Genomic DNA, 19,303 nt, shown 5'->3' on the forward strand with positions numbered 1-19,303 from the left:
GTTGGTGCCGGGGTCAGCCGGGGTGTTGACCGGCTGCTCGAATGTGCTCCTCTTGCCCAGTTTCTGCCTAAATAAAAGGGCTGCAGCCTATTTTAATTCCAAGACGTGTCCTGTGGTTATTCACCAGATGGAACCTCTGCACATCTGGGCACAATTTGTTCCTGTTTCAGAAGGGTTATGAAAATCTAACATAAAGGTTGCTGTGTTCATAGCATTTCTCAGTTATGTTTGTGGTTGTAACATCATCATACTTCAAGTCTGCAATAAATTGTGTTACTTGAAAAATGTACTATATTGCACACGTTCTTTGACCTATTCCATAATTGCCCAACAAGCCACAAGGATGCTGTCATTCCTTAACTTTAACCACCCCCAATTCTACATTTGCAAAAATTTAGGAAATCTATGTAGCCGTTGTTTTGCTAGGTTGCACAAAGATCAGAATTGTTTAGTCATGTTTAGTTGGGTTTGGTTCATGATCATAACTATGACTACATGTTACTTGGCTGATTAGAAACTTAGATATGGGTCCGTTCAGAACAGCACAAAAAAAAGGTGTCTGGGGGACATCTTAAAAAGAGTCGACTTCTTTTTACTCCAAACAACCAAATAAGATGTGCTGGGAAATGAGTTGCCTCATTTGTTTGTTCTATACAGCACAGGTGTCAGAGGAGAAAACAGGCTTTTTCCCACCCAACTAGTAAGCTGACCAGTTTCCTCCTTAGTTTGTGCCTGACATTTTGTGTGCTGCTGAAGGGATTTTCCCTGCTTTCATTTGCTGAAGGTTGACCCAGGACGTTTGCTCTGCAAGCTCTGATCCTAAGCACCTTTTCAGTACAGGTTTTTTTTCGGCACAGAAAAACTAAGATGGTCCGCAGAGGGCAGGTCTACTCAATGCTTATCAATGGGCAGTAAACCAGTTCTCCGAGAGGCTGAGATTCTCATATTTGTGTTTGTGTTTCTTCACAGACACCTCATCATTTTTTTAAAAAAGGAAAATGATATATTGCCAAATTTGGCAGGACAAGCTGAGTACAACTATGTATTCCTTGGGCTGAAAAGGTGTCCAGGATTAGAGCCTGCAGAGCAGACATACTGGGGCAACCTTCAGCAAACTGAGGCAGGGAGAATCCCTTCAGCAGCACACAAAATGTCACAAGCTGAAGAGGAAACTGACCAGAGAGCTTAACCGTTGGGTGGGAAATATGACAGCTCTTGAACTCTGCACAGCCAGGCAGGAGAAATCTTGCAGACAAATTGAAGGGGAAAAGTTCTTCTTCTAGCATCTTCAAAATAAGATGCTTGGGCTGAAATAAGGCATCTCAAAGCTGTGTAAAGTTCCAAGATAATCCTTTTTTTTTTTTTTGGCATCTTCAGGACATCTTATTTGTGCTGTGCAGAATGGACCAATGATATGAAATGTAGTAAACATTTGTTTTATTGGGCAGGAGGAAGATGATAGCAAAAATTGAATATTTACTAAACTCTGTAAGGTACAGAACTGCAGTCCTTAATAATAATAATAATAATAATAATAATAATAATAATAATAATAATAATAATAATAATAATAATAATAATAATAATAATTTAAAAAAAAACTAGATCCAGAGTATGAAAGAGAGGTTTTACAACTCAGACATGTAGTAACCACTTGGCTGTAGGCTGTAGCCATTTGTGCTTGTATGTCTAAAACACTTGCCCCCAATCCATACCACGTTTATGTGGAAATGTATTTATATATCCCTGCCCCCAAATAGGATGAGATTATGTGTTTACATCATTAGCAAGTGTTTCTACTATTAACAGATGTCAATGTTCGCCCTGGACAGTTTGTGTTCGTGCTGATTTTTCCCACCACTGAAGTACTTCATATCAGGGTGGAGTGACAGATGAGAAGTTCCAGTGCTTTATTCAGTGCTCAGCTGTTTTATTTGGATGAATGGTTTATTGTCAAGTGACCTATTTTACAGAACAATTATGGAGAAGTATAAGGGGGGTGCAATTTCTGTACTAGTTAAAATTTTGGATAGTCTTTTCAGGTATGCTGTAGAGATCCAGTCTCATGGTACTAAGGGTAGAAATAACTGGCATTGAGAAATTAGTTTAATGTCTTTTTTCACAACTTATTTCAGAAAGCAACAGAGGTAAATTCTGCTAATTATTGTATCTGCTTCATCCAGTTTATATGAGGTAATATATTCTGTTTTGGGCAATGCCTCTTTATCAAACAAAGCTCATGTTTGCTATCATAGGCAGCCTGGGCCTATTGATAACTTTAGATTCTACACTGAGGATTTGCTATAGCAAATGGGGAGGATGGGCAGAACTCTGCCGCCTCTACCAAAAACCAAGAACAACAACAACCCAGTACCAGCAAAAAAGGATTGAGCCTTTGGAATGCAATGGACAGGAGTGGTTACCCTCTCCTGCCCCTCTAACACTTCTCCAAAATCCTGTGGCAAATTGTTTGTTGTCATTAGTACATTTACACCAATGTAGGAATCCCCAATCTTGTTGAGCTTGTGAGTACTATTAAAATTTTGAAAACAGGAAGTGGTGCAACTACAAAATGGCTGTTATGGAATGCTGGGGCCAACGGCAAAAATGTATTTATTTGAGGGATTTATATATTGCTTCTCTGGAGATAGCTCACAGGTATAAATAATAGGTTGGATACAACCAGTTTTTCCTCTGATAAAAAAAGGAATGGGGTTCCTTTTAATCATTGAAAAGGTTACACGGGGGCCACAAGATCTGCAGCATTAGGAACCATGTGGAAAGCTGGCTATAGTTAAGGAGGATAATTGGATGAGACCAATTAAAAATGTGGCTGGATCAAATACAACAATATACAAACAACTACTTAAAGGATCAAATATCGTTATTTACAACAAGCCATTATCACAAGAAACAGTATAAAATCATCTTTAAAAATTAAGAGACCAAGCATCCTATTATGATGGAGGCAACTGTTTGTGAATGGCCACTCCCCTATCTCCCTGTTTGGATATGGCAGTGAATGAAGCTCTCTATGGGCTCTGAGAATGAGCCTCTGTTAGGCTTTCAGTGCTGCTACAAACATATACAGCAGCATCCACAACTTCCAGAAACAATGAAAATGATGGCAATGGTACATGGCAATGTCTGCACACGACTTACTCCTGATTTTCTTGGCACTTGATACATGAGCATTGGAATCAGATTGGACAGGGTTCTTCTGCACAACTGCCCTCCCTTTCCATTTTCACAGTTGTTGTCAGTTCATTTTGTTTCACACTTGCCTTCACTAATGACTTCTAAGGGAGGGTGCTGTGGCCATTGGTGGTGCACCTCTTATAAAAACAGCACTAAAATTTCAATATTTCACTATAAGGTTGTAAAATTTGACTTGGCAGCTTCTCTGAATTATCAGCTTCCATTTTTAAAAAACAGTAAGTCTCCACTCCTTTCTCTTGAGATAGAAGGAAATAGCCATGTCTCCATGAGGGATGGGGCTATAGATGGGCAGCCCAATTCAGAGGGGGGCCAAATGGGCTATTGGAGTGGTTTCGCCACTGTAGAGCTGGATCAGTTCTGGGTTTCGCCACTGTGGAGCTGTGGGGCACCTGGATGCTGGTATATTTGCCCTCTCTGGGCTGAACCAATGCAATTGCCCCCTCCACTGATGTAAGGAGCACCCCTATCAGCAGAGAGTGCAAAGACACCAGCATCCAGGTGCCCCACAGCTCTACAGGTGAAACCCAGAAGCGAGCACCACTGCAGAGAAACACTGGCATCCAAGCAGACACCAACGCAGTGGGGTGGGTGAGCCAGGGCATTCTCAAGGATAGTCAGCTTCCATGTGTGCATTTGAGCTGGGAATGCCACAGCCAGAGCTTTAGGTTTAACACCACCTGTATTGGTGGTGTAACTCTGTTAAGCCCTATGAAGAGCTTTCTAGGCAGCCATGTTTTTTCCCCTTTTGCTGCCTCTCTGTGCCACCTGGAAGCCCTCTAAAGGCAGTACTGTGGTCCGGCAGTGATGCCATTGCTGGCTGCCTCAGCCCTGGGATTGGACTGTTAATTTTTTTTTAAAATTAAAGTTAGCAATTTGAGAACTTGCTAAGTCCATTGTTGCAGGGGTATATCAATATTTCAGCACCGTTAAATAAAAAGAAGCTATTCATATTCAGAGTGGTGAGGAAAGGGAGTGTTGGATGACAACAACAGTCCAATCATCAAATAGTGGGCTGGAGAGGGGTGGGAATGGGCAGGAGAGAGAAAATTGACAGAGATGTAACATATGAAGGAAAAGACAATTCAAAACCAACTTCCGGAGAAAGATTGGAGTATAAGTACCAAGTAAAAGAACCAGAGAAAGCCTATGAAAGGCAGTGGCAGTGGTGGGGGGTGTGTGTGCTGGGGTGAAGTGAAAACTAAAGGTACAAAAATGCCTGCAGCAATCAGGGGATAAACCAAAGCAATATAGGCCAAGAATAGACAAAACAAAATGGGGAAAGCCCTTAATGACCTTGGGTCAGTTGTTCTTTGTCAATCTGATCTATCTCACAGGATTATAGTGAGAATAATGGGGGGAACAGAATATGCACTAAATTGAATATGTAATTGAATATGCACTAAATCACTATGAGCCGTTCCCTCCACCACATCCATGTCATCAGGCAAAAGGGAGTGGCAGAAGAGGGCTGTTGTTGAGGCACCATGATAGGGACCAGATATCTACTGGCCCAATTTATGAACTGTGATTACATTGCTGTTAAGCAGAAGCATGTTCATTTCTGCAATTATTTACAATGAGGAATGGAAGGGAAATGAATTCATTCATTGCTAAACGTTCCTGGGGAAAAACTCTGCAAATGGTGGGTGCAGCGGCAGAAAATGGCGGGTGCAAGTGGTGAAAATAAAAGTGAGAGCTTTTTATAGGCTGGCAGAAAAAATAAAATGCTTTCCAAATGTTTTGAGCAAAAAGCTGTGTAGACATCCTGCAGGAAATGTTTTATTTACCAACCTCAAAATGTTTTATTTGTGTTGTGCAGAATGGGCCAAAGAAAGCAAATATTCTGGATTATTATTGTACCACCTAAAAAAATTCAGGATGAGGCACAAAAGGCAACTGATCAATGTAATATTATAATGTAGCATTTTAAAAAGATTTGGGTATTTCAACCAGATCTCTATCAAACTTACATGGTCATGATTGGTTACAATCGAATCTGGAAAATTATATACCAATATGGATCCACTAGGTTATAAAACTTAGTGAAATCCCAAGATTTACTGAAAACAAAACAAAATAACAACTGGGGAGGCAAGTTAAATGCCATAGACTATAGACAGGGTCTAAGCATTATTTCTCTGGGTCTAATAAAACTTGCAACATAGGCCACCTCCCCCCCGAGGCAAAGCTGCCAATGGCAGGGGTGTGTGCGTTGTACCGGGCGTGCACCTGGGGGGCAGAAAATCACCCCTCGGCAGCACACACACCCCACTTACCTTAGTGAGACAGTGCAGGCTGGAGAAGCGGCCTGTTCCCTTCAGGCTGAAAATACCCTGGTGGGAACTACACTTCCCAGGAGACCTTGTGAGCCCCAGGGTCTCATGGGAAGGCCGTTTTCAGCCTGAAGGGAACAGGCTGCTTTTCCAGGCTTAACCAAGGGGGGGGCAGGGGGACAGGGCGCCACAGAGGGGGGGCAGAAAACACAGGGCGCACTCTGGCCCAGCTACACCTCTGTCACAAACCACAATATAGTGTCATGAATCATGGAGGAAATATTGTTTTAGTTCTGAAAAGATGTAAGTAGACAATATGGTATGGTATATTTAATTAATATACTGCCCTCCATATGGTAATAAGTTTGCAATCATGAGTATTCATATTATATGAAGCTGCACCATTTAGTTGGTAAAGTTTTCCCAACTTTATATCTTTTCTATAGTCAGTTATGATCTCAACGTTCAGAATTACATTTAACCTTTTCTTTTAATTTGTGGAAACTGTAAGTGTTACCTTAGTACAACGTTGTCATAGACCTTTTGTGTAATGGCTTAATTAGCACTTTTCTGTTTAACATTTTGTGGGATAAACCAGCCAGAAATTCCAAAATAAAGAGAATTAATCTGTAGCCTGACGCATCTCAGATATAATTTTAAATAACTCGATCTGCTTTTGCGCCTTTGTTTGGGCTGAAATCAATCATTATGTTCTGGAGGAGGCTATATAACAAACTAGCATGAGTGTGGGGACATTGGTCTGTATCATCTTACCTTATATTTATGCTTTTTTGTGTCACAATTTCATCATTTGATCAAATAACAGCAGATTTCCACAATATGTCATTCAGGTATCCCCAGTTTATCTATAATGATTTTCTTCTTGTCAGCTCATTTCTTAAACCTTTGCTGAATCTGGTTTCAGTGGTACTATAAACAATCATCATTGCATTGTAAAACTGGAAACTCTCCACTAAAATAGTGTTTTGATCTGGGTTGCCATAGTAATAAGTCTGTGCTCCCCTCTTTGGAGGCCTTGTTATATGAAGTAGCTGTGATTTGCTCAGAATGGCCCCAGTTCATCTGTCAAAATGAGTTTTTCCTTTTTTAAAATAATGATCTAGAAAATCCCACAGTGGCAACAAATATTTTACAGCCATAACGAGGAACATTGTATCACTCAAGCTTTGTAAATCTATGCCATTATTGTATTAGAATAAATCACTTTCTATAGGTATGTGACTTGGAGAAATTCTATTCTAATTTTAGATCTTATTTTGTATTCAGTAGGGGGTATTTATTTCTTATATAAAGAGAATTATTAACTTTGACTTCAAAAATATATCACATGTCAGTTCCTGTTTAGAGGCCCTGGAGCAATAATACACATACAAAAATTGAAATTCTTCCTTATTCCTATCAAAGTGTTGCAAATACCCAGTCAGTTTTAGAGTTGATTGCTTTAATGAGAACAGATATTACAGTTCATTTTAGATATGTGTACTCAGAAAAGGGCTGCTCAGATTATTTGTTTGTGAAAAGATTAGAAATCCCTGTAAATTGGTCAATGTCACCAAGAGAAAATATAAATCGTACATGTTTTTAAATAAAGATGTTCCAGTCGGTTACAGTAATTTGATACATGAACTATGGTATTTCCTCTTGCTGGAACAAGAATAAACAAACACTATATCAACAAACTGGTGACATATTCCACAGAAAAAGGGGACAAGGAGCAAGATCATATTTCATCTAAGAAAAATGTTAAAGTTGGTTACTTTATGTAAGTCACTGCTAGTACAGAGCTATTCAGTGTAACTCGCTGCCAGTTACAGCCTTGTAATACCTGACATGGGAATATTAAAACATCACTGGGAAAAAGTATGGTGAGAATCCATCTGTATTCAATGAATTCTAATTAAAAAGTAATTATTGCACAATGAGGAAGCTGCCAGCTTTGTTCCCACACAGATAGAATTAGTTGACTGCTTTTGCATATTACCATAAAAAATTGAAAGGCATACAATATTTCCATCTGTGTTTTTTAAATATTTCCAGTGGTTTAGTTCTAAGCAGGTTTAGTTCACGGGGAGGCACTCTTTTCATAAATAGTTTTATATCATTTTGCCAAGGGAAGCCCCAGAAGACAATATGGGGGCAGAGGTGCTACACATCTTCTGTTATAATTGACCTGAGCTTTGAGATTTCTCTGTCATGATATATCCCAGAACAATGCATGATGGGAAGAAACTTGTTATTCCTCAAGTAGTGCCAAATGGACAAGATCAAGTAGGCCTGGGACTTGAAAAAAAGGAAGAAATATTGACAGATAAGTAACCACTCTAGTAAATGACAGGCAGGCACAAGAAATATCATCTCCTCAGGGCTCAGATGTAATCTATTAACCTTAAAAAATTACTCTGCTAGAAAGATGGATAAACAAAACATGCAAAATTTCTTAGAGTCAATAAAATAAATTGATTGTTTTTCTTGCTTGCAAATTAACATAATAAATGTACAAGATATTATAATTGAAGACATTTTATTCAGTTGCTCAATAAATGACTGGTCTGAGCCAGAATTGTTTGTGTCTTTTGAAACATTCCCCTCCATCCCATGTAAAACATCTTTCCCAGCAATTTTATATCAGCAACAGTAAGCAAAGGCAAAAGTCTTTGCAACACAGCTTCATCCAACACTGATTCTGAATGGGGTAAACACTTCCTGTTTTCAGTTGGATCCCTATGTCATCACTTAGCCAAATGTAATTGGCTATGGAGCAATATGATGTTGCCATGCTGGTTACACGATCTCTATCGGGCTAGGATCCTACAGTGAAAAAGAAGAAAAAGACACAATAAAGCTGCAGAAAGAAGGGAACACAGTGACTGAAAACAGCCATGCACAGGATTAAAACTAAGTATATTTGGAATATGTCAGGGATATTTTGGAGTACACAGAATCCATGCTGTTTTTGTACTCAAAATGTTTTCCAGTGAACACTTCACACAGATCTAAATATAATAGCTATGCTACATAATTAAATAACACTAGCGGGGCCCGGCCATGCGTTGCTGTGGCAATTGTCCTTCTCATCACAGTCCGCAACCCACACAGATGTCCATGCAGGTCCAATGATCCCCAGCATAGCCTTTTTGAGTGGTCAAATGGAATCCCTCTTTCCCTTTTCAATGCACATCGTTATATGGTGCTGTCTTGTCTTTTTAGTATAAGGTAACCCTTTCCATTCCACAACGGAACTGTCCAGAGTGCGAATCCCGCTGTCCATGAGGCTGGTTGACATGCACAGTCCTGGCTTGGATAAGGCAGAACTGGGGCAAGGAGGCTATCCCAGTCAGGCAGCAGAGGCAGGGTGGTGAGGTGTTCAGATCGAGGCCAGCTCCCTTAAAAGGCCATGTGCAAAAGAAGCGGAGCCAGTAGTGTTGGTTTGCTCCCACCCTGCAGATATTCTTAGAAGAAAAAGGCAAACTCAAGCTTGCTTTTAGTAAAAGAGAGCTGTGGCGAATATGGGTGAGGAAGTGGGTAAGGGTGGTTGGATGTGAGGGAGGGCAGAGTGAGGCGTGTGCAGATGAGCTGGATGTTATGAGAGTATGTGTGTTGTGTGGTAGCAGTGGGTGAGGCACAGAGAGTGAAAGTTACCAGCGTGTGAGGGGGGGGGACCCCACCTGATGTCTCACATGGCAAAGTGTTCGTGTTTCACTTCCACTCATTTTACCTAACAGTATTACCTATCTACTGTTTTCACTGCTCATCTCTGGTCATCTGCGCGAACATTCTAAGGGCATACCAAGCCCTCAGGCCACAGACATGCTGCACGAACATTCTAATGGTGACAGTTAAACACAGCCAGCTTCATGGCCTGGTGTGCCAGGAAAAAGACGTTTTATCTGGCTCAGGTATGGACTTTCAGTGATTTGAAGGTCTGATTACCTGCCCGCAACAGGGAGGAATGTCATGTGAAAATTTGGGGGCGATCCGTCCAGCCGTTTCGGCGTTAGGGCATGACTAACAAAGTAATTGTTTGCTTTTTATATATATAGATTAAATTTGTTGTCCAAACAGCTTGTTCATTTTTATAGCATTGTGGGTGGCAATTAAGCATTTACTTGGTGAGGCTATGGATTCCTTTCTTACCTATATGCATCTGCTGTAACAATAAAAGGAAATAGATCTGAGCTCCTCAAAGAGCTAAAGTGTATACTTGATGACAGTATTCAGTGAATTGTTCGGAAATAATAACAAAAGTAATAAGGATCAATTAAAGTAGCAAGCCTACTCTGATGGTTGTCAGGATTTTACCAGGAACTCTATAAATAAAATGAGGGGAGGATACAGACTACCAGGAGAAAGACAGCTAGCCAAATCAGATAGGTTGAAATTGGTCGTTGCTGAATCTCAGTTAATCAAAAAAAAGCTTGTTATCTAAATGTCCTGAAAACCCCTTAACTGTTCCTCATGTCAGTTTAACCATATGTAAATAGCTCTTTAGCATGACCACATTTTGGACTTAATAGTTTCAGACAACTGGCTCTTCAGAAAACAGCCATGGTGGTGTATCATGTGAAAAATGGGAAAATATGTATGTTATTATCCTTTTAGGCTCACTGTGTAAACACATTTGGGAAAACAGCATAATGTAGCTGGGATTTCCACTTGTCACACAGACAACAACAGGTATTGCTTATTTGCATATGATAATTAATTGAACATTATGAAAATGTAAAATAGCATCCAATCAAATTCTGTCAGATGCATGTAGTACCTAACATTCGATTGAAAACTACTAGGTTCCAAAAGAACAAACTAGATAGCAATAATACTCTACTATGCCACCTTTACAAGAAATCAGAAGACAGCTGTATAGAAAAAATATACATCATCTATCCCCAGTGTATTCTGAAGAGAATTCTTTTTGTAAATTAAAGTAGCCAATGCATGAAACATATGTTAAAGCACAATTATCAATTTTATCCAATTCTCAATTAGGCAAAATCTGTAGATGCTTAAATCCCCAGGTCAGAGCTCTGAACAGACAAGACAGATATTTGCAGCCTTGGTTTCTGTCAGTAAAAGGCATCATAGGAGGTAGGGCCCTTTCCAGGACTTTTTTGCCTTTTGAAGCACAATTCATCAAGGCGAGGCCCAGCAGCAATCACAAGGTAACTCAGACCTGCCTGAAAAGCCCCTAATTTGGAGAAAATAAAATAATAAAAAGTAAATACTTGAGTGATTGAATGTCTTAAACTAAAAGAAAAAAATACCCATAACTTTAAGAAAACAAATGACCAGCGTGATGGGGGTAGGGGGTGGGGTGCTAAGCAACCACAACAGTATTGTGACCCTTTAAAGCATTGGTTTATGTAAAGAAAACCCTTGATGGGCATAAGAATTGGAAGCTTAAAAAGCCTTGGGAAAGCCTCCCCCTATCCTAATGTGTCCCCTGAAGATTCCCCCACTTGTCATAGCTACAAAAAGAAATGAGATATCCGCATAAATCCTTGCAGGTTCTTCATATTATTATACAATGAGAATTATATAAATCTTAAAATAATTCAAAAGGGCAAACAGTTTATACACACACACACACACACACACACATACACATATGTGTATATACACATACACACACACATATACATATCCCATTCTACATGTGTCACAGATTCATTCATTTTGGATTGTAGTCTGCTACCATAGGCACTGGAATTATGTATGTGGATAAATGCAAATTTCTACTTACCCATTCAACATCCATAATAAACTAAATTGCATTCCCCAGCTATTGGCACCATTTGCCCCATGTGAATGTAACATAGACATATAACTGGTGCCCATGTTACATCTGACTCAGGCATCTTTCCCCTACAAGTTTCAAATCTCTTAACACAATGAGGGAAGTCGTAGTGAGTATCTTTAACCCAATCATCCATTCACAATTATATTCAGATATAGACTTTATCACCACAGCTGGTAATATTAACATACATAAAAGTTGCAAGGACAAAGTTAGGTGAGCATCCTAAGGCATCCTTTCAATGGAGAAGGAGATATTCTGCAGACCAAGGCCCTTTCCACACGGACCAATAAACATGGGTCACCCACGGGTTTAAACTGAGGTGTGGGGGCGGAACTTCGCATGGTTCCCACCCCTGCATCGGGTCAGCCCTGCGTTATCTACTCTTAAGCGAGAATTGTGTTATCTACAGCTTAAGCGAGAATTGCGTTATCTGCAATTCTTTTTAGAAAGTCTTGTTTGGAGCCACCACCAAGCAAACGGCCCTGCGTGGGAGGCATGTTACTTGGACACGGCTCTATTGCCCCCCCCCCGGTGCCCTTCTCTTGTGCAGCTATGCAGGATAGCACTGATGTCCAGAGACGTTGGTATGGCTGCGAGGGTCATCTGTGGCCAGCTGCCCTGCAAAGCATCAGAGAGAACCAGGGACTGCCACAACAGACATGCCTCTGTGCGAAGGCACATGGCCCCGCTGCGTTGGCTCTGGGGCCATTCGTATGGAGGCATGCAAATGGCCCGGAGCTAAACCGAGCTCATTAATCCTGGCTTTGCCCCATGTTACTTTTTCCGTGTGGAAAGGGCACAAAACCTCAGGGCTAACATAACATCAGGGAAGCTACTCCTTTCTAATCACAGGTTGAAGACTGTGGTGGGATGATCTACCCACCTCCATTCCTCATCATAGGGGATGCTGCCACAGGAGGGCTGGTTGGCTTTCTCCAGCAAGGCTTCTAACTGGACAAGGGAAAATTTATTTTCCTAGATTTCGCTGGGAAGTTCTGTCCAAGTCTAACAGCATCCATACAGCTAAGGTAGGAACAAAGTAGTCTAGCCTGACCATGTTCCTCATCCTACTACATTAGGAGCAGTGGAGCACCCCTACATAAGAATGAGAGAAGAAAAAGTTGAAAAAATTATAAGTGGTTTTAATATAGTTATCTTTTTTCATAATTTTGGTGGGAAGCCTACTCCATTCTCTGTTGTGGACAGTTTTTTAGTGAGATACATTGATGGAGCGCATCAAATGAAGACTATTCATTTGTTTATTTATATGTAAGAAATTCCAATGAGGATAAGAACTTGGATTTGTATGTTATTATAAGCAAATTTATCTTGGAGATGAGTTTGTATTTTGACATTTTAAAATGTGTACCTTTAACAACTATGCAGTAAAGACAAATTAAAATGTAAAATTAAAAAATAGATTCGTAAAATCACAATGGAGAGATGGAAAGTGCATTATAAATATGTTGAACAATTTTGCTAGCATGCCCTTGACACAGAGTAATATGTACAATTGATAGTATATGAACATCCATTAGTGTTTACTTTTTTATGCGCCACACTGCAATTTACAGTGCAATCCTCAAGAGGAGATGTGACCCTGGCGCCAACATAAATGCCACTTGCACTGGCACAAAGGACATTTGTGGTGGCACAGAGGCACTTATGTCAATGCTGGGGAGTCACGTGGCAGCACCCAGGCACTAGTGCTCCTTTATTGCGAACGGGCCATTCCAGGGGGGCAGAGACAGCTTTAGTCAGATTTTTGAGCCCTTTGGGCCTGGGAAATCCCCATTTGCCAGCATAAACCTAAGCATAAACTTAAGTTTCATATATCAGTTCCATAGGAGTTGGTGGAACTGCTCTATCGTTGAGTTATATATATTAACCTTGTGGATCATTGTCTTTGTCAGTTACAGGATACATATCCTGGCCTGAATAACAAAATTTAGTTTATGAATTTTGAAACATACTTGTTTATGTGTATGTATTTTACCAACCTCTGAAGAAGACCCTTTTTGGGTCAAAATGCATCAGGTCTTTTACAGCACTGTATAGACATTCTTGACTGTTTAAGTGTTATACCCTGGAAGTGCCCCTTTGAGTATACCCTTAACTTGGGTTTTAGGATGATTTGTTTTTAATTTTAGTTATTTGGCACTTTGCAATAAAAATAGAACATTTTCCCCTTTTCTTTCAACCTTTTGGTTTCTTGCTGGTCATAATGGTCCCTGGCACAACTACCCCACCCCCTTACCTGGATTGCGCTGTTAGAGTGATATGTCAGGTGATTCCTAAATTACAAATAGTTTCCTGATTGTAAGGGATAAGTGAGCTGACTTTTGAACCAGCTTATATTTTCTATCACTGCACTATTCCATCTTGCACTGAAGGCAGATGTAGAATAAGGAGAGCCAACACCACTGGATGAAATAATTAAAGGGTGAATGTTATTTTATTTTATATCAAATATAGGACTTGAATTTTATGTGAAGGCCTTTATCTTATATCAAGTATAGGACTTGCCAGTACTTGAATAGGACGCCACAAAGGAAGGCTCTGCAGAGGAAGGCAGTGGCAAACCACCTCTGCTTCTCATTTGCTTTGAAAGTCCCTTGCTGGGGTCATCATATGCCAGCTGCAATGTGGTACAAGCATACGCACACGCACATGCACTCACACAAAGGGATCTGTAACATCTCAAGGTAAAAACAGGCCCCATACCTACCCACAATGGGATGTCAGGCCTGCTCTGCTGCGTATCCCTGATTTCTGGTCAAGGCCACCCTGGCTCCTGGCCTTAAGTTATCTTCTACAAGATGCCTGCTAACCCTGCCCTGCCTCAACTCAGTCAAAGGAGATGGTCAGAGCAACAACACATTAATATAAGTGAGGAACTCAAAGGATAGTGAAAGACATCAGCACTGGCAGCATCTTTCTCCCTTGTTACTGGGGCTCAGGCTTCTCCCCACACTTGCTGCCAGTTCAAAATCCACCATCAGTTCTGTCTTCTCCCCTGTTTCCCTGCTGACTCTGGATCTAGTTCTGTTTCCCTCACTTCAGCCTTGATCTGGCATAGGGTTGTCAGGTCCCACCTGGCCATTGGTAACAGATGAGAAAGTGGGGTTGCCAGATTCGGATTGGGAAATTCCTGGAGATTGAGGAATGAGGCCTGGGGAGACAGGGACCTCAGTGGGTTACAAGACCATAGAGTCCACCCTCCAATGCATCCATTTTCTCTAGGGGAAGTGATCTCTCTAGTCTGGAGATGAGCTGTAATCCCCTGATCCCATCTGGAGGCTAGCCCAAATTGCGGGTGGAGGGGGGTGCTACTGTGCCATCAGATGCCATTTAGAATTGCTACAGCTCATATGCTTGGGGTTTTTTTTAAAGCTCTGTGCATGCATAGGTATTACTATTAAAATGCTATGAATCTGCAATGCTAGATTTTTTAAACACAGAACAAGAGCTTTGAAAAAACCCAAATTGTAGTCATACCTACCCCCTGTTGTGCATATTTGCCTGACCATGTGGGAATGGTTTTGACTACTCCATTGTTTGTTTATGCTGATATTGTGTCTGTGTAAATTGCCTCAGCAGGAGACTATCAAGGCAAGTGAGAAGTAAAGGTGGTTTGCCATTGTCTTTCTCTGCAGAGTCTTCCTTGCACTCCCTTCTACGTACTAATTCTGCTTAGATATGACAAGATTGGGCTATACTATATGGCCTTCCCTCCCACTACTGCTAATAGTGCTACTATATGTTTACTATTGTTGTTATTCTTGTTTTTGTTTTGTTGTTATGATGATGTTTGATCCAGTATGACTTTCTACTCACAGTGTGATTTTCCACTCACAGTAATTGTGAGAGATCCAACCCTATGGTTTAGTTCCAAACTCTCTCTCTCTCTCTCTCTCTCTCTCTCTCTCTCTGTGTGTGTGTGTGTGTGTGTGTGTGTGTGTGTGTGTGTGTGTGTGTGTTAATGCCATCAAGTCTGTTCTGACTCATGGAAACCCTATGCATCAATGTCCTCCAAAACATCCTTGCTCAGGTCTTGCAAACTGAAGGCCATAGAGTCCTCTCTAGAGTCAGTCCATTTCATACTGGATCATCCTCTTTTCCTGCTGCCTTCAACTTTTCCTGGCTCTATGGACTTTTCTAGTGATTCTTGTCTTCTCATAATGCGACCAAAGTACCATAGATCATTTAATCATAGTACCATTAATCATTTTAGCTTCTAGGGACTGTCTAGGCTTGATTTGATATAGAACCCACTTATTTGGGGGGGAGGGGGTTCCCATGGTTAACACTCTCTTCCAATACCACATTTTAAAAAAATCTGTTTCCTTCCTGTCAGCTTTCTCCATTGTCCAGCTTTCACAGTCACACGTAGTAATAGGCAACACTATGACATGAATTAACTTGATCTCAGTTGCCAGTGACACATTCTTATGCTTAAGAATTTTTTCTAGCTCCTTCATGGCTGCCCTTCGCAGTCTCAGTCTCCTTCTGATTTCTTGGTTGCAATCTCCAGTGTTGCTTGCAGATCCAAACTATTATTCATATTAATAAAATGGCCTTTTGTAAAACAATGTACAGCTTGAGATTATTTTTGCTTTAGGCATGCAAAAGAGTTTGGAATGTAAAGCTTTTGACCATCTGACCTCTGTCATTTTTCTGTTGCACCTATGAATTGCCTGCAAAATATAATGAGGGATGAGGGAAAGGTATTGACTTTAATTCAAATGAGGATTATCTTAAGTTATCTCTGCCATAACTATTGGGTTTTAATAATTTATAACTCTGATCCTACGCCTGACATAATCATTCAGGTAACCAGAGCAATGGCTCCCTTTAAGTTGAACGTCAAGGACTGCCTTATCCATTTTAATGACTCCTCTTGTGCACAAGATATTAATATTCCTGTGAGCAAACACAGCACTGACTCATTAATCAATAAGGCAGCTCTGCTAGATAATAACAATAGCTACACTAGATAATTAACTTTTGTGCCTTGGACTTTATTTTTTAACTAAACTCTTGCAGTTCACATGGGATACCATGCTTCAAAATGGGCAGGGGTATGCCTTCCTTCATTTGGTGGAAACCCGCACAGATATTGTACCGAGACAGAAATAGTACGTACACCATTGTATTTGGTTGCCCTAGCTTGCAATTATGGTAATAACTTATAAAGCAGACAACAGAGCTGGTTAAAAATATTAAGTCATTAATTCAAAGAACATCTGTGATAGCCTTTGAATCAGGGCACAAGGGCCTGTGCTGAATATTCTTTCTTTTCAGGGGGGGAAATGGGGTTAGAAGTATTTCATGTATAAGATTCATATTATAAGAATATTCATTTTCTGATCATTTTAACTGTGGTTGTTTTTTCTTCAGTACTTTTGCCTACTCTAGTTACTCCCCCTCCCTTCTTCTTGTATCCCAGCCAATCAGAGGTCACATGGTGAATAAGATTACCTAATAATGCTACATAGTGAATGAACTTTGGCTATATGAAATATCACCAAAGAAAGAGTCAACTGGGAATGCTCTAAATCAGTCCTATGTGCCATTTCAAGCAGTAGGAAAAGCCACAGTGAATAGCAGTGAATAGCAGCACACTGCAACATATCCAACAGATTTAGCCAAATGATGATCAAATGACAAGTACTCTTAAAAGTTTTTTGCATTGTTCTTCATGCGTTGGAATGCATCAAGGTAAAGCATGGAAGAAGACTCCTGAATTCCCCTTACTTGGACATACCATTTCTTTACTGGATTGTCAGATTTGTGAAAAATTAACAGGAAGTTTCCAATGTAATATTCTACATTATTTGTGCTTTCTTGAGTTGCCAAAACCTCCTTTTGCCTGCTCTGGAAATAAAACTGTTAATTGCCTCAAAATAGGGACAATTTTGGTGGAAAGAAGCCATTGAACATGGCATACAGCCATGAGAATTTCATCCCACTTGAATGGGGTGAATAGTAGATCAGTCAGAAATGAGTTTCCCATTTAAATGATTGAACCAAAAATACAATAAGACAGACATAAAAAGTAAATAATGTAACAATGCAAAAATGAATGTTAAAAATTGTGAATATCTTCCAGAATTGAAAATGAACTCTTAATGTACTGGAGTAGTGGTTTTCCAGATTGGTGCTAAAATTTGCCAGTTATTCTAAACTGAAAGTTTGACACAGGTTAACCCTGAGAATTCCTAAAAAGGCCAACCACCCTCAAATGAGAACAGTGGATGCTGAGACTACATCAGGAGCCATGCTTTTTCAGTCCTAAGAACATAAGAACATAAGAACAAGCCAGCTGGATCAGACCAAAGTCCATCTAGTCCAGCTCCCTGCTACTCGCAGTGGCCCACCAGGTGCCTTTGGGAGCTCACATGTAGGATGTGAACGCAATGGCCTCCCAATCACCTGGTCTGTTGAGGCATTTGCAATCTCAGATCAAGGAGGATCAAGATTGGTAGCCATAAATCGACTTCTCCTCCATAAATCTGTCCAAGCCCCTTTTAAAGCTATCCAGGTTAGTGGCCATCACCACCTCCTGTGGCAGCATATTCCAAACACCAATCACCATGCGTGAAGAAGTGTTTCCTTTTATTGAGTAAATTCTTTCCCCCAGCATTTTCAATGAATGCCCCCTGGTTCTAGTATTGTGAGAAAGAGAGAAAAATTTCTCTCTGTCAACATTTTCTACCCCATGCATAATTTTGTAGACTTCAATCATATCCCCCCTCAGCCGCCTCCTCTCCAAACTAAAGAGTCCCAAACGCTGCAGCCTCTCCTCATAGTGGGGGGGGGGGGGTGGGGGGGGGGGGGGGTGGGGGGGGGGGGGGGTGGGGGGGGGGGGGGGTGGGGGGGGGGGGGGGTGGGGGGGGGGGGGGGTGGGGGGGGGGGGGGGTGGGGGGGGGGGGGGGTGGGGGGGGGGGGGGGTGGGGGGGGGGGGGGGTGGGGGGGGGGGGGGGTGGGGGGGGGGGGGGGTGGGGGGGGGGGGGGGTGGGGGGGGGGGGGGGTGGGGGGGGGGGGGGGTGGGGGGGGGGGGGGGTGGGGGGGGGGGGGGGTGGGGGGGGGGGGGGGTGGGGGGGGGGGGGGGTGGGGGGGGGGGGGGGTGGGGGGGGGGGGGGGTGGGGGGGGGGGGGGGTGGGGGGGGGGGGGGGTGGGGGGGGGGGGGGGTGGGGGGGGGGGGGGGTGGGGGGGGGGGGGGGTGGGGGGGGGGGGGGGTGGGGGGGGGGGGGGGTGGGGGGGGGGGGGGGTGGGGGGGGGGGGGGGTGGGGGGGGGGGGGGGTGGGGGGGGGGGGGGGTGGGGGGGGGGGGGGGTGGGGGGGGGGGGGGGTGGGGGGGGGGGGGGGTGGGGGGGGGGGGGGGTGGGGGGGGGGGGGGGTGGGGGGGGGGGGGGGTGGGGGGGGGGGGGGGTGGGGGGGGGGGGGGGTGGGGGGGGGGGGGGGTGGGGGGGGGGGGGGGTGGGGGGGGGGGGGGGTGGGGGGGGGGGGGGGTGGGGGGGGGGGGGGGTGGGGGGGGGGGGGGGTGGGGGGGGGGGGGGGTGGGGGGGGGGGGGGGTGGGGGGGGGGGGGGGTGGGGGGGGGGGGGGGTGGGGGGGGGGGGGGGTGGGGGGGGGGGGGGGTGGGGGGGGGGGGGGGTGGGGGGGGGGGGGGGTGGGGGGGGGGGGGGGTGGGGGGGGGGGGGGGTGGGGGGGGGGGGGGGTGGGGGGGGGGGGGGGTGGGGGGGGGGGGGGGTGGGGGGGGGGGGGGGTGGGGGGGGGGGGGGGTGGGGGGGGGGGGGGGTGGGGGGGGGGGGGGGTGGGGGGGGGGGGGGGTGGGGGGGGGGGGGGGTGGGGGGGGGGGGGGGTGGGGGGGGGGGGGGGTGGGGGGGGGGGGGGGTGGGGGGGGGGGGGGGTGGGGGGGGGGGGGGGTGGGGGGGGGGGGGGGTGGGGGGGGGGGGGGGTGGGGGGGGGGGGGGGTGGGGGGGGGGGGGG

Source organism: Sphaerodactylus townsendi, linkage group LG05 (assembly GCF_021028975.2).
Source record: "Sphaerodactylus townsendi isolate TG3544 linkage group LG05, MPM_Stown_v2.3, whole genome shotgun sequence".
Taxonomy (NCBI): Eukaryota; Metazoa; Chordata; class Lepidosauria; order Squamata; family Sphaerodactylidae; genus Sphaerodactylus; species Sphaerodactylus townsendi.